General features: G+C 43.7%; 1 long non-coding RNA gene across 3 annotated transcripts; it reads left to right on the top strand.

Moving 5' to 3' along the window:
* Positions 1 to 11,188: 11,188 nt before the first annotated feature.
* On the top strand, positions 11,189 to 19,966 carry LOC124658999. Of its 3 annotated transcripts, XR_006989406.1 has the most exons (4): positions 11,189 to 11,235; positions 12,983 to 13,673; positions 19,306 to 19,479; positions 19,614 to 19,966. It is a non-coding gene; the product is annotated as an uncharacterized LOC124658999 (long non-coding RNA). The 3 variants fall into 3 exon arrangements; XR_006989405.1 differs by lacking the exon at positions 11,189 to 11,235 and having other exon boundaries at positions 12,001 to 13,673; positions 19,324 to 19,479; XR_006989404.1 differs by lacking the exon at positions 11,189 to 11,235 and having other exon boundaries at positions 12,001 to 13,673.
* The last annotated feature ends 2,558 nt before the right edge of the window (positions 19,967 to 22,524 follow it).

Genomic DNA, 22,524 nt, shown 5'->3' with positions numbered 1-22,524 from the left:
CTAAAAAAAACTCTCCTTGTTTGGTGGGAGAGCAAGGTATAATGTTTAGCTGTAAAAGTGGATGTAACATCCCAGCATTTAGGACCGAACTAGGGGTAGATATAAATTTGTGCATTTGCATCTCAAAGTGTTTTCTTAAATATTCGAAATAAAAGGAGATTCCAAATTAAATCTAGAATAATAATTTTGATTGAAAATTCATGAACACTTAATCAATTCATTTACTCATTATTTCTAAATGAATTATAGTCCACCAATGATAACAAAATGGAGAAAAATTCATTTAAATTCAAAAAAGCAAGGGTTTAAACATAACAATAATCAAATGCATAGCATTACCATATGTAATGGCATGAAGTTGTATGTTTAAAAATTGTCTTATCGAACAATGATGTTATCTTTTCAGAATCTGAGTTCCCTGGTCAAACCGAAGCTTTGAACTGCACTACCTCGTAGTTTTCTTGCAAGTTTAATACTTGCTCATTTCCTTTGAAGTTTTTTCATCAAATTATGTGTGGAGTACTATTCGTATCATTCGTGCACTTAAAAGAAAAGTATTACTCTTCTAATTATGAATATGACTATGTGGTGGACAGTTGAACCATGTTTTGTGTCGATGCATGGTGAAGGTTTCATTGCAACTTGGAAAGTGTTCTTATAGGATTAAAAATATATACTACGCATTAACCATGAGATCTATAATGGCTCTATGAAAGTAAGTTGTATCATCTTCATTTCGCATATCAATGGACGACTAGACCTAGCTGCTGTACCAAATGAGGACTATTGAGTTGCAAGACATGCACCTCCCCCATCCGCTAGGTTGGAACAAGGATAAGAATCTCCTAAGGTAACAATAACACACAACTATAGAGTGTATTAAATTGTACATTGTCACTCCTTGCTCTGGAAAGAACTATGAACGCGACATGAAAGGAATTCGGTGAAGTTCTAGTCAACCAAAAAGACTGAGGACATGTCTTTTCAGAATAAAATCAACATTTTGTGCTTTTTTTTTACAGAAACCTGCATTAACCTAGAATTCTTTGGTCCATGGCTATAGTTAGTGAATCAAACACCTATTACTATTTAAACTGAGTTTCCCAAGTACGCTCACATTTATATGTTCATTCTATACACCCCTTCTTAGACTTTGAGGGCCATGGAGGGGAATACACTAACGAATCTGGAGACGATGATGATGTCTACTATGAGGAACAGAACCTCTCGAGAGGAGATGAAGGCATGGACTATAGAATAGTCTACAAATTTGAGGATAACGAGTGAGCGACTTAGAACTGTCTAGGATAGTCGAAGATGAGCCAAGCAGCGTAGAACTTTGACGGATTACTAGTGGAGATATGGACATATATATTGATTACTGTGGAAAAGTGAGGGGATGTGGACATATACACTAATTACTGGTGGAAAAGTGTGAAGCGGAATCCCGCCAAATTAACCTTAAAGGAAATAGGGTAGATGATACCCTAGTGGTGACCCATTTATATTTCTACATTACATTAGCGAGACACACCTAGTTGGCCATACCAGCATATTTTTTGTCTCTAGGGAAAAACCCATGTGCACTACCATTAACTGTTTTCGAAAATACCGATCATAATACGACCCAAGATTTTTCAAAAGAATTTATTGATTCATCCAAATTTTATGTAGTATCTTAAAATTTGAGAAAATTATATTAATACTAGTAAATTATGTTCGGAAAAAAACAATTCAGTGGTAATCTAAATGATCAGTGTTTTTTTTTCGAAATGGGGGCTGACCCCGGCCTCTGCATCAATCGATGCACGCAGCCCTCTTTTTTTCGAAATGATCAGTGTTTGGCTGATATTCCAGAAATACCTGCTAAGGAAAACAAAGTAAAGTTGTAAGTGAGCGGTAATACTTTTGTACACCCACGTATGGGTGTGGGTGTTTCCTTTACCGTCCATTTATTTCTCGAGATTCATACCCACCATGGTAGATGAAAAGATTTCTTTCTCTCTTCTCTTTTTATCCGAATCTCAAAGCACAATGAACGATGACGAAAATAAACACCCACACCCATACGTGGGTGTACAAAATCCACTCTCGGTGAGCACAATGACACCTAAACACTCTTTTTTTTGTTGGTGAGTTTTTTTTATCTCCTAAACTATAAACGTATGGATCTAAAAGTTTGCAGGCAACCGAAACATTACAACTAGAATACGGATAAAATAGTTCAAATTTTTTGTGCAATTCCAAATTTTAAATATATAAAATTCAAGATAAACTCTTTAAATAAATATATATTATATTTCATAAAATTCCAAAATGTTTTTCAAACATTTTGTCTCAAGTATCAAAGATTTAATTTCAAATGTTGTACTGTGTGAGGGACACAAAAAAAGAGAAATTGTTCCAGAGGAAAAATAAATTAGCGCGGATCTTGATGCACCTATGAGCAACCTACATAGGGGTGTGCACCTGTTCAGAAAATCTTCTTTTGGAGAAAAGAACCTCTGGGCCACACACGCCTGATTCCTCAGGCTAGCCATAGTGCTAGTATCATAGCTAGTATCATGCACATTGGTCCCACAAAAATGCTGATGTGATAACTAATTAAGTAGGAAAGATGAGATTAGAGTAACATAGGTGGATACTGTATCATAGCGCATGTCACGAGAAAAGTTAATAACAAACAAATCTTGTGCACAAATTTACATTGAGATTCTAAAAAGCAATAAATATAGCATGATTATGATAGTACTTCATGATACTAACCACTATAGAGATATTACCATACACAAATATCATATGCATGATACTACTACGTGATACTTACCACTGTAGCGAGCCTCATGTGCGCCCGCGCGTTTGATTTGAATTCAACGTTTTCTTTGTCGCGATTGCCCTGAGCTGGTCGCCGCCGTTGGGCCGTGGTCAGCGGTTTTGGTTGACTAGGGAACGGTGGTCGCGTGCATATTACTACTACAGTCCAGCTACTAGCTAGCAGTACAACGTAGGGAGATGTGGCAGGAGTGCGTGGTCAGGTCAAGTCATGGTAGCTAGGGTGTCGTCTAAGTATTCCAAGGAAAATACACTACGGTGTATGTGGTTGATGATCAGCTTACGTGCGTGCGCATACTATTAGCAGAGACCGTCCACGACCAAGCAGGGAGAAGAAGAAGGCCTCGTCCAATGGAACCTTCCGATCACGCGACTCGCTGCCTAGCTGGCTTGTCGACGTCGCGTATTATTTTCTTCGATTGGAGCGTTGCGCGCGTGACGTAATATTTTAGAACTTTGCCTACGTCGGCAAAGGGTAATCACCTCGATCAACTTGGCAACTAGACCATCTTTTCCGGAGTGCCTTTATTTTGGGGTCGTAGTATGATCACGTCTTAATTGGATCTATCTACCTGAGAAGAGTCAAAGAGATTCTGTCTGGATTATTTTATAGATGGTGGATGGCAACTGTCTAGGTAAATTAACCGCTGTCACTTGCCAACTTCTAATGTTTTCTCAGCAAAAAGTTCGTTTTATATTGGAGTCTATAAAATTAAGGGCATGAGCAAGTACTATTAATATGTCTTTCTCTCAAAAACTGATTTGATTTTCTCTTTCTCTCACATTTCCACTCACTTTTCACTTTATGACTGAAGACGCTGCCTCCTGATGAAGAGGCTACCTTCTTATCCGAACCTAATTTGGACCATCCGAACCAAGATAAAGCTGCGAGGCAACACCCCTAGGATTATGCATTGGCCATGCCCTAAGAACGAAAGGGGTCTATCTTTAGTTCGCTTCACTTAGAGCATCTCTAGCAGACACCGCTTCCAGCCCCCATTTGCCCATTTGCATACTAACTATTTCTTTTATGGTTTTGGAGAGGAAAAAGGGCTAGTTCAGACACCGCATCGAGCCCCCATCAGAAATTGTTTTCCAGTCTATTCAGTTTCGCATTGCGCAAACTCCAACTACCTAGTTTTTTTAGGCCTTTCGAGAGTGAACCCCATCCCGACTCTCACGTTGCCGTGAAGGAAATTTCAGCCCGTACAAGCTTCGAAGTCTACGAAAATTCACCGGAGTCACCTGAATCGTGCCAAAATTCATCGGAATTCGGAGCGGGCGGCCAATAGAGTGGCTACTCGGAGCGAGAGGCCGGCGGGCGAGCGCGGGCGGCAGGTGCGGGTGGGCAGCTAGCGAGCGACGGGCGCGGGTGGTCGGCGCGGGCATGGTCGGCGGGCGTGGGCGGCATCGAGCGGTCGGCTAGCGAAGGAAGCTTGAGGAAGAAGGAGGGGAAAAAGTTAATTGTAGGCCAGAATAGAGAATATGTTGTTTTGGGTGGCTCTTTTTACGGTGTCTGAACTACGAGTTGTATTTTCAGCCTGCAAAACATATTTAGGGTGCCCTCCATCTACGTATTTGGGGTTTGCGATTTACGGTGTCTGCTAAACATGCTCTTAGCAGCTACTCCCCCATTCTCCTCACATTAGTGTCTAAATCCTCCGTTATGTGCGTTTCCATCTCAGTCAGCATCTGGGATTTTTACGGGGAAGACTTAGGTAGGATCATCCTTTAGATAGGATCTATGAAAACAATTTTTTTGAAGCACAAAACATGTTCAAAATATTATGAAAAAAAATGACAACGAACATATATGTTACGTATGCAAGACCAAAAAATTGCAGCTTCAAATTCGACATATACTTAGAGAACCAAAAAAGACAAATTTAGGTGTGAATAGTGTGAACTAGAACTCAATCAGATATGACGGGAGTGGTGTTTTGGAACATGGGTGCATATGCTCCCTATATTTTGAAATGCATCCTACACATGTTTTAAATTTCAAAAAAATTGAAACAAAAAATCCGCACGTACATCTTTACGTGCTACGCGCTTACAAAGTTGTTTCATAAAAAATCGACTTATCATGTGACGTATGTAAAAAAGACAAAATTCAGTGATAAAAATAATGCTTTCCACAAGATAAACTTTCTCCTTTTTACATAGATCACAAAAAATATTAGTTTTTCGTGAAACTTGGCAAACATTCATATATTATGGAGATGTACATGTAGAATTTTTTGTCCAAATTTTTCGACATTTCAAAATAAGATTTTTTGGTAGAGGGAGCATACGCACCCGGGAGCCAAATTGAATTTCCGCAGATATGACACTATTCATAGTCAGATTTGTCTTTTTTATTTCTTCAAGTGTACATCAAATTTTGAGCTGAATTTTTTTGGAGTTGTAGATACAATCCATATGTATGTTGTATATTATTTTCAGATTTTTTCGCATGATAAAAATATGTTTTATGTGAGTTGATCCTATAATCTCACCTAATAGATAGATCCTATACATGTCTCCCCCAGATTTTTACTACTTGTACCTATTCTTTTCGTTGAGATTGACGGTATCGCTCCATACAAGAATTCGACAAATTAGATGCATTGCCCTTGGACATGTTCCGATACATACATCAGCGGAGATAGAAAAGCGAGCAGTGGTCTGTAGGTTGTGGCTTGTTGTCAACTAGCTTATAAGTAACTAGAAGAAAAACATGCATGTTGCAGCGGAAATTGTCGGTAATATTTTAGTGAAAACAAAAATATAACTTTAGTGAATTATTGTACAATCATAATTGAAATTATAAATGTTATTGTAAACAAAATATTCAAAGACACTTGTTGAATAAGTTCCAGACAAGTTTTGCAAGTAAAGGCGGATTGTACATATGGTTGATTGTTGAGGTAAACGAAGTTCTAGTCTTGTACTCCTCTTACATTTTGCTTCAACTTTGTCATTCCTTCTTCAAGTGGATGTTCTTGTTTGCATCTTCCCCTTTTCCTCCTTGCAATACCAGAAAATACTACATTGATTCAACTAAGAACTGATGTGAGCTGGTGCTGGCTCTCTCTCATTTTCCCTTTCTCTCGTAGCAAGGCGAAAGGGAGGCGAACAAACCATCCCCACCAACAGCCAGCGAGGCCGTGGGCTCCCATCTTCTGGCATGTAAATAGGTGTAGGGCTAGGTCTCCTAGGGGCGCCGTACTGGTGGTGGAGGCGGCGCCGCGTCGGGGTTTGTGTGCTACAGCTCGTTCCCCACTCCGGCGTTCTCCTTTGCGGTGGAGCCGGCGAGCTGGTGGCAGAGTCTTCTTGTGGGTCAGTTTTGGCCGGCGAGATCTTTGTGGTGGGTCTGGGTTGGTGAGACGGTAGCGGCGACCCAGCCAGTGCCTTTTGTCTTCCGGGTCTGCCTCCATCTCGGCAGTGTTTCCTCCAGCACAGCTCGAGGGCCCGGGAGTTTCTACAGGAGTGAACCGGCCGACGGCGGCTACCACTTCTGGTAGCGACGGCGACATGCGGGATGTTGTGCTCTTGGAGTAGGGTTTGCGGTATGTGGTGGGCAGGTCTCGCCTCAATCTCCTTCTTCGTTGGGAGGAGACAGCGGATCTGCAGTCCGCCGAACACGGGGATGCTCCTCGGCCGACGTGCCCCAAGGTTTCGGTTCTGGCGTTCGACGGCGGGCTGCAAAATCGGCTCACGACGCTGATTCAGCTATGGTGCTTCGGCGGATGCTGGTGTGTTGGTGGCTCTTCTTCCTTCCTTCCGACGGTGCTGCGGCAGCGGCGGTGGTGGACGACGAGCAGGGATGCTGATGTGTGCAAGGGCCTCCAAGGGCTGAAATATTTTTTCTTTCTTTGGGGGTTTTTTGTGCAAAGTTCCGAGGACACCTGTGTCTCTAGGTCCTTCTGGTTTGTACTACGTGTGTGTGTGGTCCGTTTGTACTTGGTCTTTGATATGAACTGATGAACACGTGGTTACTTTCTCAAAAAACGAAAACTAAGAACTGATCTGATGTTTGGTGCCTGCAGATCCTCGTACTCAAACTAATATAACCATAAAAATATTACCGTATACACTAGGAAACAGATAAAAAAATCCAATAAAAGGAGAACTCAGATATCTTGGCGGTGGAATCTTCCTTGACATCAAAGGAAGAAAGGACCGTTTAAATCGGCCTTCTCCTCTCCAATATGTAGTCTACGGCTTGTACCTGCACAACCAAAACACACCGATGCAAATCCAGTGAAGGCGGGACAAACTCAGCTTCTATCGGAGGTTCATCTTTTCTGTTTGGCCGGTAATTTTGCTCAAATTCACTATAAACGGAAGGGAGCAAACAATCCCTAGAATGGGTCCTTCTGATTTCACGACCATGGGAACTAGGTCTGGTTGATGATTAACCTCCCCACATGTACGCGTTACTAGAGAGAAGGGGGAGATCAGTTCTCTTGATGGAACCTTCCGGTTTCGCGACCCGGTTTCCTCTCTCTTTTTTTTTGAACAAGGAGTGCCCTGAAGGGCCTGGAAGCTTTTCATTAATTCTAAACGGTGGAGGTACAAATTATTACAAAGGACCCTATAAGATTAAAGAAAACATATAGGTCCCCATCATTTCTATACTCCTATATAGTGTGGCAGTTTTCAAATTTTGAATCCTAACCATGAGAAGAAATTTCAGCCGTCGATAAGGGTCAATCTAATGGTCCAGAATGAAAGGATTCGTCTCTACAGTAGCTTCAGTTTATTCTGGAAAAATCCAGGCCTCACTGGAACGCCGCGCTCAACATCCAGCGCCGATTCTCTCAAAAGAAAATCCATCGCAGATGAGCCCAGAGCCCCAGACCCAAGCTCGCTACGAGGGTCGCGGGCCCAGCGTCCAGACCGACGGCCGCGGAGGTGGACGGTGACATCCTGGGAGACGTCCATCTTCAAGGAGCCAAAGCACGTCGTCCATGCCCGAAGCCTCCCTCGCATAGAACATGACCCTGAGGGCTGATGCCCTCTCCATAGAGACTGCGATTCTGAAAGAATTCGCAGGGGAAAGCGGATGGTGCATGGATCTCCTGTCCAAGTTTCAGGAGTTGCCTGATCCATTCTCTCAAGAAGATATTTTAGGAGGTGGAGGCCGATGAATCTAGACAATATGTGCGGGACGGCCAGGCGACCATGTGCAGTCGAATAAATATAAACTCGAGAGACAAGGTACTTACTTTGGGGAGGGCGTTGGTGCCGCTGTATGGCTCCACGTGGCAAGAAGTTGGAACTGTGTCCTTGTTCAGAGATGAAAAACGTCGGACAAGCTTCTCCAAATCCTTCACGGGAAGATCTTTGGATATGCGGTCGACATCTTTCTTGCCAGCATACATCCACAGGGGGTTTTTGCGAGCCTGCAGAGGCTGCACCCTGATCCTAAGGAAGTATGCAGTAATTTGAACACCCTTACCGCGGGTGTTCTGAAGCTCATGGATGCGCTTCATCAGCGCATCTGTCGCCATTATCTCTTCTTCGGTAGCCTCCGCGTCCCAGGATTGGCGCCGAAGTATTTTTGCGCCACCATCAAAGGGCGCGATGTTGTAATCCTACAAGTCGAGGTACTCCTCGCGGATGTATAGCCATCTCCTGCGCCACCCTTGGACGGAGTCTGGGAATTTGACGTCGAAGTAATCGACATCGGGACGGATACAGATAACAACACCACCTACATTGTAGTTGGTGTTGTGGGAGTTGTTGCGGCGAATGTAAATAATGCGTTTCCACAGGGCCCAATTTGGATGGGTCCCGAGAAAGCACTCACAAAAGGTTATGAAGATGGAGATGTGGAGGATGGAGTTGGGAGTCAGCTGGTGTAGCTGTAGCCCGTAGACAAAGAGTAATCCACGGAGGAACTCGTGGATGGGGGTGGACAGGCCACGGATGAGGTGGTCAACGAATGTTACCCGATATCCAATGCGAGATGTAGGGAAGCTCTCCTCCCCGGGAAAGAGCAGCCCCTCGTCCTTCTGCGTCAGCCCAAGCTTCTTCAGCAGGTTCATGTCTTGGTTGGAGATCTTGGATCTCTCCCATCCAGAGATCTCAAAAGCTTCCGTCGCCATGTTGGTTCCTGGAGCGGTGTGTCGGAGGAGTTTGGTGCGCGGTGGCATGCAAATGAGTGGCGGAGGAAAGTGGAGGTGAGAAGCAGCGCGTTGAGTTTGGGGAAGGCACTGGAGTTTTTTGCAGAGAGGGGAAAAGATGAGCGGCGCAGCGAAGGGGAAGAAGGAGGAGGAAGAAGATCATTTATACTTGGAACGCGATTCGTCACGCCGTTGGATAGAAAGGAAATGAATCTGATGCTTTACACGTATTATCAGGGGTAAAATCGTATATTTACTGGGAAGTTACGGGGCAGGCGCCGTAGCACGCGTGCCAGGAAAAGCGGAGGACGTGTGCCCCCACTTGCGTAACGTGTCAAGTGGCGCAATGTCAGGGGTTCACATGTCAGTGAAAGGACAAAGCCCGCACCTTTCCAATACAACGACCGTGGCCATCGTCAGCATTGATGTCACCATATGGAAAATTTCGACTACAGATTTATAGAGATTGGCGACAAAGGAGTTCTTATGATACAGACAAAATAATTTCGGAGCCTTTGACCAAATACAAGTTTTTGTTCAAATGCTCGGGGGCTGTGGGAAGTGTGGTATACAGGTGAATGAAAAGAGGGCAAAGGTGAGCCTACAACCAAGTATAAATACTCGACTGTAGCCTCGGGGGCTACTCCCATCGGGAGCGCTGGTCGCGCACCCGATAAAGATGGGGGATATAAAAGTCGACAATATAGCGACAAGATGATAAAAAAGGAGAGCCTACAACCAAGCACAAGCACTTGGCTGTAGCCTCGGGGGCTACTCCCATCGGGAACGCTTGTTGCGTACCCGATGAAATCGAAGGAGTCAAGATAAGTATATTTCGAGTTATAACAATAACTCTTTATATACTCCCATCGGGAGGACAACATAATAAGTCATCATATGACTCGAAAAAATGAGCCATTCCAGCAGCCGAAAAAGGCACTCGACAATATATTCTCAGAGCGCCTCAGTCGCGATTAAATCTCTGAATGCCGTAAAACTTTACGAAGGTAAGACCCCAGGATCCGTCCTGTGTGACGTGGTATCGCACATGAATGCGCTCTGCTACTTTTTCCGTGTCAACATATGCGAAGAAAAATCCTAACGGACGCCTTAGGTACCCGATAAAATATGACTGGAGTTCAGCATATGGTAAGACCTTAAGCGGCACATGTCGAACTACGCCAGTATACCGAGATCATGTCCAGGGACTTGATCTTGAAGTAGGTTTTTGCGTGATTACCACGAGAGCAGTTAACTGGTACCTGATCTGTCAGTTGAACCAGCCCCAACTACCATAATCCCTGCACAATATATGATTATTTTATGAAAGATGTTTAGTGATTCGAAGAAATCATGTGGTAATTGTAAGGATGGCAATTTTCCTTTATTCTTCGATTAAAGCAAAATCTCAGGGGCTACTGACATAGGTATCCCCAGTGGGCCTGCCGAAGAAGGTACCGGGGGTTTACTGAAGGCCCATGAGGTTATGAATATGAAGCTCGGAAGCCCAATTAGTTAATGATATGGAAAGATAGAATTGTATTAGGAATAAGGAGATTTATAACTTTACGGGTCGAACTCAAAGAGTCTCCCGGAATCTGTAAACTTGTGTAATACGAAAACCTCGGCTCCGCCTCCTATATAAGGGGGAGTCGAGGGACGAAGAGAGGATCGATTTCATTGTCAACATAATCCTAGTTTTCTAGCAGTCGAGTACTTTCCGGCTGAACCCTCGAGATCTACTTGCCCTCTACTTCCTACGAAAACCCTAGTCTACAATCCGTAGGCATTGATAAGTCGATACCTTGTCACTAGGTCAAGGGTTACCATTCAAACAATCAGTTTACTTACATCTCCAAGGTGCTTCTAAGATTTTTCAATTTTGTTCTTGCTGTGAATTGCACGTTACCATTCAAACAATCATTTTACTTACATCTCCAAGGATTATTTGTCTACATGATTGCTAAATGTATTGTAGCATTATTTGTCGACTTTTTCAGAAAGTGTAATTCAGCTACTCATATGATTGCTGCATATTAATAGCTAGATTAGTTCATAGCTTTATATGGCACATATAATAGTAGTACTACTAAATATGCATGATATTTGTTTTTTCTTTTATAATATTTATTGTATAATTGAAAGCATAGTTTAGGCATGTTGCACTTCTTCAGATGACCTGAATTCTTTATTGATATAAAGTATTTGTATTATTTTCGTTTAAATATATGGTTTAGGCGGCTAAACATAAGTTGGCGTACTCATGAGCAGCTGGAACATCCCACTTCAGGTTAGCTTCTGCTCTTCTTAATTAGTTCAACTCCATGTGTGGATTCAATTTGTGTGCCTCCATTTTGTTCTTACCAAGTTCCTGGATCTTCTGTAAAAAATATGCCTCCAGTTTGTATGATTCATAAAAAATTTATTTAACTCTCCACCTTTAGTTTTAGCCTTTTTGTTAATGTTGATTGCCATGTTTGTGAAATCATAGGCTATATCAGTGGTAAGGAAATAAACACGATAATTGTACCGCTAGCACATGTATGAGGTATAGTGGTTTGAATCATAATCTGGTTCCTTTGCACCTTGTACTGTTAGTTTTTGCAGGTGTGTATTATGTTTGTTGCGTGTGTCAATCGACTATATCGCTCTTGGATCGGTACCTATAGGTACCTACTCCAACATCTGAACACATGTTTGGCCTTCTACTCCGGAACAATATTTAGTAGTGTCAAAACTTAGGTCTTTTTCTTATTTGAAAGAGTGCTATTTTATAAATATTTACTCTAAATTAGAACTGGCAACCACTGCTTTCTAATAATTTCACATTAGAATTGGTAACCATTGCTTTCTAATATAGTTCATTAACATCCAAAAGTAATGCATCTATTTTTTTTGTTTTAGCAGTGTTAAGATTTCTAATGATCCTCAAGCTAGCAGGAGAAAGAAAAACTAACAAGCATTAGAGCCAGGTGACCATAATTTTCATTTGAATTTTTTTGACTTCTTGGGTATTTGCTTTTCTTTTTCTTCAGATTTAATTTTCTCTCATTGGTCTTTTGTTCGATTTTGGCCCGCTTATGTTGCTTATTTCTTGGTCCTTGCTTCTAATTTATTTGAGCTTTATATTTCGAGTCTTTGTTCATGTTTGCTTCCCCTACTATGCTAGGTTTTTGTGCTACGACTGAGTTAATGGCTGAATGATATGTTTACCCTCTCTAGCTATTATCATTGTGTTATACAACCTGGTTTAAAACTTTCTATTTGCATATAAGTTTCCACACTGATTCCTTTTCGCTTTTATTGGTTAGTGATGTAAGGCCTAATTGGGTTTATAATTTCTTTGTGCAGTCGCTTTTAAAGACCATGCTGCGACAATGCATTACCTATGTAGCTGATGATTTTGGCCCTTGCTTTTGTTTCTCTTGGTAGAATCAATATAACATATTTATTTGAATGTTTGTTTCTTTGTTTGTAATTTTTTTGGTCCTCTACGTTTTGTAAAATCTAATATTTTTAATTATTTTTCGACCCCTCACGGGATCGTGCTCCAAGACGCACCTATATAAGGTTCAGAGTCGTGTTACTGCCAGTATATTTGAGTATTTAATGGACAATACAAAATGCTTAATGAAATGATCATAAGAGGTTCATATATGTGATTTTCTTAACAATGATGGGTTGTTTGAGAAAAGTCCCATGATGAGGGATTAGAATGCGAGTATACACGCTAACATTATTATGCTCTGTATTAATTATGTTTCCTCCAATGATTCAACTAATGAATGAACAACTGGAATGCAAGATTGTTATTTGCTTTCTTTTAAAGTAGTAGAATTTTGGTAAATAATTTACCAGAATGTCTAGGTACAATCTCAATCACTGGTTTATAAAAGGATTAAAACACGAGATATAATTAAAAAAACTTTTCTTAGTTTATTCTGGGTACTCGTGTTCCAGTACTCTATCTTGTCCACAAAGTTTGTGCTACTTTTTCCCTCAAAATAAAAAAAGTTTGTGCTACTTTTTTCTTGCAGAGTGATGCCTTTAAGCTAGCCGATATCTGGTCCATATGTATTTTCAAGATCATCCCAAGCTATTGATGCAACTTAATTTAACGTTAATTCAGTTGGAAAAACAAAATGGCCAGGGATAAACACTACCAAGGTATTCTATTTATTTTTCCACTATTATCTATTTTCAGCTAGGGAGATTTATGCTTGAGTGCAAAATGTGATTCTGTAAAGATTATTTTTCCTTGCCTTTTTTGATTTTCCGCTTTTGAGTTTTCCTTGCCTCGGCGAGCGTTTCCTCTATGGATACAAATAGTGAGTTTTCCCCTAAATTAACTTCTTAATTTTTTTACTTGCATATGTAATTGCTGTTTGGACATGATTGATTTCTATAGTTGTTCAATATAAAATTTTAAAAAGTGCTAATAATCTTGGAATGTGCTGAGGGGTATGTATAAATTGTTGGCTGATCCTTTAGTGGTCTGCTTTATATAGACTGTTTCCTGATTGCACTATATTGTTAGGCCTGGGATCTAATCATCATATTATTTTGCACCGAATATAATATGTTTGGATTTTCAATACGAAAACCGTTGAATGGTATCATATGTTGGCAGCTCCTTTATCACCGTTATTATAGATAAGCATTGGCATGAGCTCCACAGGATCGTGCACCAAGGCGCACATTTAAATGGTGTTTTAAATCTTCCTGAAGGTAATGGTGTTTTACATCTTCCTGAAGGTTGTAGCTACTACTATTTGTATTTGGTTATTCGTTAATTTTACTTTAGAATTGAATCATACACATGAGACCTTTATTTATTTTTCTTTGCTGCAACATGTAGGCTGGTTTAGGCATATTTCACTTGTAAAACAAAGTATGTTTGGGGGAACCGGCACAACCCTCTAGGGGTGGCCTATCTCATATATATATATGGGGTGTATACAAGATACAATACAACTCTAATACCAATATGGTATGAACACATATACAGCTACGTTACATGTCTAACACCCTCCCTCAATCTTAGCCACTTTGTAAAGCATGCAAAAGTGTAAGATTGCGCCTGCAAGCCTCAAACCGTGGGAGAGGCAATGGCTTCGTGAAGATGTCTGCAAGTTGATCTTTAGAGGAGATGAACTTGATCCGTAGCTGTCGTCGTGCAACACGTTCCCTCACAAAATGATAATCCACCTCAATGTGTTTGGTCCTAGCATGAAATACTGGATTGGCTGAAAGATATGTAGCGCCAATATTATCACACCACAGGACCGGAGACTGTGACTGAGAGACCCGCAATTCGCGAAGCAAAGACTGTACCCAAATGAGCTCAGCAGTGGCATTGGCAACAGCCTTGTATTCAGCCTCAGTACTACTACGAGATACGGTGGCTTGTTTCCGAGCACTCCAGGCGATCAGATTAGAGCCAAAGAATACAGCATAGCCCCCCGTGGATCGCCTGTCATCCGGACTACCAGCCCAGTCCGCATCAGAGTAGGCAGAAAGGACCCCAGAAGGAGTCGGCCGGATATGAAGACCAAACGACAAGGTAGACTGCACATAGCGAAGAATGCGCTTAACCGCAGCCCAATGAGTGTCGCGTGGTGTATGGAGATACCGACAAACCCCGTTGACAGCATAAGAAATATCCGGTCGAGTAATGGTCAAATACCGAAGACCACCAACAATACTCCCGTACTCGGTAGCCTCATCGAAGTCAGCAAGGTACCATCAACCGCTGTAATCTTCTCAGTAGAGGACATAGGTGTAGCCGTGGGTTTACACTTAAGCATACCAGCTCGGCGCAAAATATCCAGGGAGTACTTCTTCTGAGTCATGAGCAAGCCAGAACCATGCGTCGCCACTTCTAAGCCAAGAAAGTAATGAAGAGTACCCAGGTCCTTGACAGCGAAATCTTTCCCAAGCGAAGCAATGAGAGCATCCGCAGCCAAGGTAGAGGAGCTGATTAAGATAATATCATCAACATAGACCAAAAAATACATAGTAACCTTGGTCGTCCGGAGAAGAAACAGAGATGAATCAGCTGTAGAGGGCACAAAACCATGAGCACGAAGGGCTGAACCAAGACGAGCATGCCAAGCACGAGGCGCTTGCTTCAGACCATAGAGAGCTTTGGTGAGGCGACATATGTGAGAGGGTCGATCGGGATCAACAAAACCAGGAGGCTGGCGCATATAAACCTCTTCCTCGAGCAAACCATGAAGAAAGGCATTCGGACATCAAGCCGACGAAGAGACCAACCTCGAGTAACCGCAAGCGACGAAGAAGGCGAATAGTAGTAGGTTTGACCACAGGGCTGAAGGTGTCTTCATAGTCAAGACCAAACCGTCGGCGAAATCCTCTAGCCACAAGTCGTGCTTTGTAGCGCTCAATGGATCCATCTGAATGCTTCTTCACTTTGAACACCCATTTGGAATCAATGATATTAACACGAGGTGGCGGAGGAACAAGGGTCCAGGTGTCGTTACGCAACAGGGCCTGATATTCCTGTTCCATAGCCTGTCGCCAATGCGGGATGCTCATGGCAGCTTGATATGTACGTGGCTCAGCAGATGGATCAGCAAGTGCAGCAGACATACAGGCAGCATACCAGGCGACAGTCCCATCAGTGCGCTCCAAGGGTCGAAAGATACCACTGCGACTGCGCGTATGAGGCCGCGAAACTGACGGAGCCACAGGTGCAGTGGATGTCGATGGAGGAGCCGGAGCAGGGCTGGGCGACGGCGAAGGACTAAGCGACGGTGACGGAGAGGCCGGGGGCAGCGACGGGCTGTGCGAAGGCGGCGAGGCTGGTGATGCGCGAGGCGACGCAGGGGCAGACGACGGCGGAGACTGCGTGGCCGCGCGGTCAGCCTCGGCACGAGCAGCAGTATCAAGGCCATGCGCGATGATCGGCGCGAGGCGGGGACACTGGCGAGCGCGGGCGCCCAGGAGCCGGGGACGAGACGGGCGGGCGATCGTCGTGTGCATGGCGGGCACGAGCGTCGAGGCCATGCACGGGCACGTGACCGACGTCGGGCGAGGGGGAGCACGGGCGATCGCCATCAGGGGAAGCACGGCGTGCAGGGGCATCGAGGCCATGCACCTCAGTGTGTGGGATGGCAGCAGCATCAACTGGCGAATCCTCAAGGAGTTCCAAGCGAGCTCCACGACCAACACCTGCACCATGGTTAGGCAACAACAAAGGAGAATATGCAACATCCTCAAATTGGTCAGCGAGTGACGGAAGATGAATGCGAGCGGTGTTATAGTGGACACTGGGAGGCTTGAAAAAGGAAAAGAATTCTCATCGAAAATAACATCCCGAGATATGTAGACACGATTCGTGGGAACATGAAGACATTTGTACCCTTTGTGAAGAGCACTATAGCCAAGAAAAACACATTTTTTAGAGCGATACTCCAACTTACGTTTATTGTATGGGCGCAAGTGGGGCCAACACGCACAACCAAAGACCTTAAAGAAGGTGTAATCCGGCAGTTCGTTAAGAAGGAGCTCAAGTGGAGTTTTCATGTCTAACACACGAGTAGGAGTACGATTGATGAGAAAGCAAGCGGTAGAAAAAGCATCACTCCAGAATCTAAAGGGGACAGATGCATGGGCCAGAAGGGTAAGACCAGTTTCAACTATATGCCTATGCTTACGCTCAACGGAACCATTCTGCTGATGAGTATGAGGGCATGATAAACGATGAGAAATCCCAAGCTTCTGAAAGAAAGAGTTGAGGTTGCGATACTCGCCCCCAATCCGACTGAACATGAATTATTTTGTGCTTGAGAAGACGTTCAACATGCGTCTGAAATTGAGTGAAAATACTAAACACATCAGATTTGCGCTTAATAAGATAAAGCCAAGTAAAGCGACTATAAGCATCAATGAAACTGACATAATATCCGTGACCACTAACGGAGGTTTGAGCAGGACCCCATACATCTGAAAACACAAGTTCTAGAGGACTCTTAACTTCTCGAGTAGACTCGGAAAAGGAAGTTGATGACTTTTGCCTTGCTGACAGGCATCACACACTGCTAAATCTTTATTGCTAGACAAGCTAGGTAACTCATGACGACTCAAGACATGGCGAACGATAGGAGTGGCAGGATGCCCAAGGCGAGCATGCCACTGCGACGAAGAAACTCTGACTCCACTGAACACCTGGGGAGCTCCTGGAGGATCCACACGGTATAGTCCATGACACAGCTGCCCACTAAGAAGAACGTCCCTCGTAGCTCGGTCCTTAACAAAAAGATCAAACGGGTGAAACTCACAGAAAACATTATTATCATAGGTGAGCTTGGGAACGGAGAGTAAATTGCGTGTGACAGAGGGAACATGAAGAACATTGTTGAGATGAAGGTGTCTAGATGGATGACGAGTGAGAAGGGATGCTTGACCAATATGAGAGATATGCATACCTGCTCCATTTGTCTGTGTGGACCTTGTCGAGCCATGGTAGGTGTCGCGAGTGTGAAGCTTGTTCAGCTCATCGGTGAGGTGATCCGTAGCCCCGGTGTCCATGTACCAGGAAGGGTCGACGGAGTAGGACTGGGTCTGTCCTTGCTGGCCCGAAGGAGAGGGCCGATCGGCCATGGCGGCCTGGCGCGCATTGTTGCGCGTATCCTTGCCATCGTTCCCAATGCCAAGGAAACTCCGCTGAAAACGGCGGTGGCACTTAGACGCAAGGTGACCATCACGGCCACAGAGCTGACAGGTGCGCTGGTTACGCCCGCCGCCATAGCCAGGGGACGATGCAGGGGCCGGAGGCGAGGGTGCAGGGGGCTTGCCCTGGGTGGGCGTCGACGGGTTGCGCGCACCGCCTTTGTGCGCGACATTCGCCGATGGGTCAGAGTGGGCGCCGCCACTCCGACGGCCAGGACGAGCCTCGATGCGCTGCTCGGTGCGGAGAAGCTTCGCATAAAGCGTGTGAGCGGGCATGGGCGTGGTGCGATCTTCCATCACTTCGACCAAGCCATCATACTCCTCATCGAGTCCGTTCACAATGTAGGAGTTGAACTCGGAATCGGAGAGGGGCTGACCGATGGAGGCAAGCGTGTCAGCGAGCCCGCGCACTTTGTTGTAGTAGTCCTTGGCGCTCATATCCAGCTTCTCGCACTCGCCAAGTTCACGACGAAGAGAGTTGGCGCGCGCCTGGGATTGAGCAGAGAAGCTCGCCTCCAAAGTCTTCCAGGCCTCGCACGAGGTAGCGGCAAAAACCACCATCCCGGCGACGGACGGCGAGAGAGACCCCTGGATGGAGGAGAGGTTGGCTTGATCCTGCGCGGTCCACACACGGTGAGCCGGATTCACCACCGGACCGTGCACGCTGTCAATGAGCGCGGGAGGGCAGGGTAGGGTACCATCGACGTAACCCATCAAGTAGTGACTCCGGAGAAGCGGAAGAACCTGCGCACGCCAAAAAATATAATTGTCGGGCGTGAGCTTGATGGTGATATGATTGCCGAAGTGGTAGGGCGGCGGCAGCGTGGCGAGCACATCCATGGCAGGGGCGCCGAGGGTGGCGGCACGAAGGCAGGCACCGGCGGCGCGACAGCCGTGGACGCAGCGGTGGCACCGGTCGTGGCGAGATGGGGCCACGGCGGCAGCACCGGTCGAGGCGGTGTGCTGGACGAGCTGCTGCGAGGTGGAGATGGGCGCCGTGAGGAAGGAGCCGACGCTGACTGTCCCGATCGGAGACGTAGAGGCAGCGGCGGCGTGGTCAAGCGGCCTGTTGAGGAGGGCCGCCAGATTAGCCGGGAGATTCCCGGCGGAGGAGGAGGAGAGGCCTGCGGAGGCACTCGTGTCCATGGCGCCGGCGGTGGCGGAAGCGAGGTAGCAGCAGGCGGCGGCTGCGTGGAGGCAGACGACGGCGGCGGCTAGGTTTAGGGTTTGGGATCGACTCGGCGTGATACCATGTAAAACAAAGTATGTTTGGGGGAACCGGCACAACCCTCTAGGGGTGGCCTATCTCATATATATATATGGGTTGTATACAAGATACAATACAACTCTAATACCAATATGGTATGAACACATATACAGCTACGTTACATGTCTAACATCACTTGATCACTCAATCAATCCCATAAATTTATGTAATAATCTGAAGATCTTCCTAATCCATTTTATTTGCTGCAACATGTATCCTGGTTTAGACATATTTCACTTGATCACTGTCGTTGCCCAGAATAAACTTATGTATTAATGAGACTATTTTGTTTGGTTAACTTCTCAAGTGATTGTACTGTGTGTTCATTATGTTCATGAAGTTCTTACTAACTTTTTTGGTGCTGCTTGATGTATGTTGTCTGATTAAACTTATCAGTAGGTTTGTTACTGTTTGCAGAGAAGAAGGAAAATGATCAATGGAAGGCTCTGACTTTATAGAAGCTTGTATACTTAACAGAACCCAGACAATCTTTCCTCTTGTGCGCATTTGTACAAAGAAAAGAAAATAGCTATAGCTTGTGGTAGTTATTCCATTGAATACTCTAACCTCTAGGTAACAATCTGATCCAGTGAATTGAAAAAGAAATCATTTGTTTCTCCTGCCTAAGTTCACTATTGCTGCTTTTGATGCTTACCATCCGACAAAGATGAGCTGATTCTAATAAGCAAATTATTTTGTTTATACAGGTAACATGTGGTGGAGGGGAAAATCATGCGCTCTTTTGTCTCGCTGTGGGGATTGGTCGGGGTCATTGACAAGGGCATTGTTCATTTGGTATATATTCCATGACAATTGATTGTTATTTTCCTTATTTTACCCTATCAAACTCTATTCCATATTCACAGGTCAAAATGTCAACGTGATGGTGTGTTCATCGATCTTATTTACTGGTCATTGCTATCATAGTGTAGAATAAGCATTTGGATACTAGATAGTGTAGTCGCGATGAAGGTGTAGTCACCTATACTATCAAGTTGGTTTTAAAAAAATTCAATGTATATGTCAAGGAATGAGTCAATGGAGTGGTGTCGTCGTCCAGGTCACAATGGAGCACATGCCGCTCGAGATGGATGATGTGGCACTACCATCCTGAGCAGAGTGCAGCGCGCGCCGCTGAGATGGACCAATGCAGTGGAGTGTGGTCGTGACCACTGCACCTCTCATGATCCTCTCCCTACTGGTCCGTATGGCTGCAATTAATGGTCAAAACCTTTCATCAAAAGGAAATGTCAAGAAAAGGGTTTCTTCCGATTGGTTGCTTTATTCATCTATACATCATTTAGTTTTTCATGATATTGGAGTTTTACAACTCAATATTGCAGCTCTTGGAACTCTTAACTGCAAATTAACATCCATGTATTTTGACCTGATGATGATTGTTACTAAACATTTTTGCTACATTTTTTAGGTCCTGTACAGATAATGATGAGATAATATGAGGTGTGTATTTTAGTTTACAACGAGAAAGATGAGAGCAGAGGTTTGCTTAGTTTTCCAGGAGAAAGGTGTGATACATATTTTAGTTTTCAAACATAAGCACAATATACGTAAGTTTGGAAAATTATTTCTATTTTGCATGTACATTCTCGCAGACTTACGTCCAGAAGGACGGATGGGAATGCACTAAGAAATGCATTCATAATTGATGTTTGGGGTATAAGTGAACTTGGATTCAGTGATTCAGATTTTTTATAAGCTATAGAGGTGAACATTCCTAATTTAGTTTTGGTTCATCGCAGTGATATGAATCAGTATTTGTTGTGGCAATGCAAGGAGTCAGGTTTGAGCATTAGCATTTCTTTTTGCAGAGGTGGAGATGGGCTGAAGCTGCAAGTGGCCAAACAATGGGAAGGGAGGAAATAAGCAAGGTCAGAAACATGTAAGCCTATACCAACACTAAACTGTACTCTTCTCAAGATGGTACTCTTCTTTATAGTAGGCATGTGGCTCTCCTTTTTTCCCTGTGCATTCTATGCTGACTGATATAAGCCTCTCAATTTTCCAATTTTTCATGTGTTCTTTACTGGTTTCTCTTGATGGAATTTTGTGCAATCAAATAATTCATGGTTGGCACTATTAAAAACTTTCACCTATTTGGAAATTTAAATTATTCCTAGATCAAAATTTGCTAGAAGGTTATGTAATAACTAATTGCTTTTGATTTGTTCTTGCACTTGTTTCCTACCTAAGCAGCTGGCATTAGTATTTTTATGGTGTCAATCTCATGTGTAGCATATTTTCCAAAAACACAATACATGATTTAATCTATCACGTTTTGACGCCTGGCCCATAATGACCATGGCATCACTGGCTGGATATATTCACTCAAAAAGTGCAGTGGCCAACCTATTCTGTCATTTCATATACCATTTGATGTACATTATGTAATGTCATTTCAAATACTATAACCTGTGCTTCCCATGTATATCTATTATAGAAACCTGAATTGAATCTTTATGCAGGTTGCAGAGAAAGAGTTATGTTAATATACGGAATCTGGGGCATTGACTTATCGTGGCACCTTTAACCACATATTCTTCTTATCTTTTCAGTTCTTTTAGGTAAGATCATCTCTACTTGATCATTTCTGCAGAATGGTTGTTGTTTTCTCAACTTCCAGACCGTCAGTATGATATTTTTTGGATACTGATAACCCACAAGTATAGTGGATCGCAACAGTCTTCGAGGGAAGTAAAACCCAAATTTATTGATTCGACACAAGGGGAGGTAAAGAATACTTATAAGCCTTAACAACTGAGTTGTCAATTCAGCTGCACCTGGAAAAGCACTAGTCACAGGGGTGATGTGAAAGTAGTAGTAATATGAGAGCAGTAGTAACAGTAACACAGCAGCAGTAATAGTAACACAGAGGCAATGGCACCAGAAAATAGTTGATACTACTTCCAATGACATGTAGAACGAGTGTATGATGATGAGAGATGGACCGGGGTTCCTAGCTATCTACACTAGTGGTAACTCTCCAATAACAAGTGTTCGGTGAACAAATTACAGTTGGGCAATTGATAGGCTTGAAATAGCATTAAGACAGAACATCAAGATTATTAATCATGTAGGCATGTTTTCAATATATAGTCATACGTGCTTGCAATGAGAAACTTGTACAACATCTTTTGTCCAACCAGCCGGTGGCAGGCGGGCCTCAAGGGAATCAACTGGCAATTAAGGTACTCCTTTTAATAGAGCACCGGAGCAAAGCATTAACACTTGGTGAAAACATGTGATCCTCATACCTAAGCCTTCCCCTCCAGTTATCCCGACTCTGTTGTCACTCGGGGCCTCGGGTTCCGGACATAGACATGTGCAAACAACTTGTAGATACAATCTAAGCAATAAGTATAGAGCTTAAATCTAAGATCATGCCACTCGGGCCCTAGTGACAAGCATTAAGCATAACAAGATTGCAGCAACAATAACTTCACAAACTGTATAGATAGACTAATCATAATGTAACAATCCATCGGATCCCAACAAACACAACACCGATTACATCAGATGAATCTCAATCATGTAAGGCAGCTCATGAGATCATTGTATTGAAGTACATGGGAGAGAGAGTACCAACTAGCTACAGCTAGA

This window comes from Lolium rigidum, chromosome 6, assembly GCF_022539505.1.
Source record: "Lolium rigidum isolate FL_2022 chromosome 6, APGP_CSIRO_Lrig_0.1, whole genome shotgun sequence".
In the NCBI taxonomy this organism is placed as follows: domain Eukaryota; kingdom Viridiplantae; phylum Streptophyta; class Magnoliopsida; order Poales; family Poaceae; genus Lolium; species Lolium rigidum.
The sequence above is the reverse complement of the archived record's forward strand: the minus strand, read 5'-3'. Positions and strand labels throughout refer to the sequence as shown.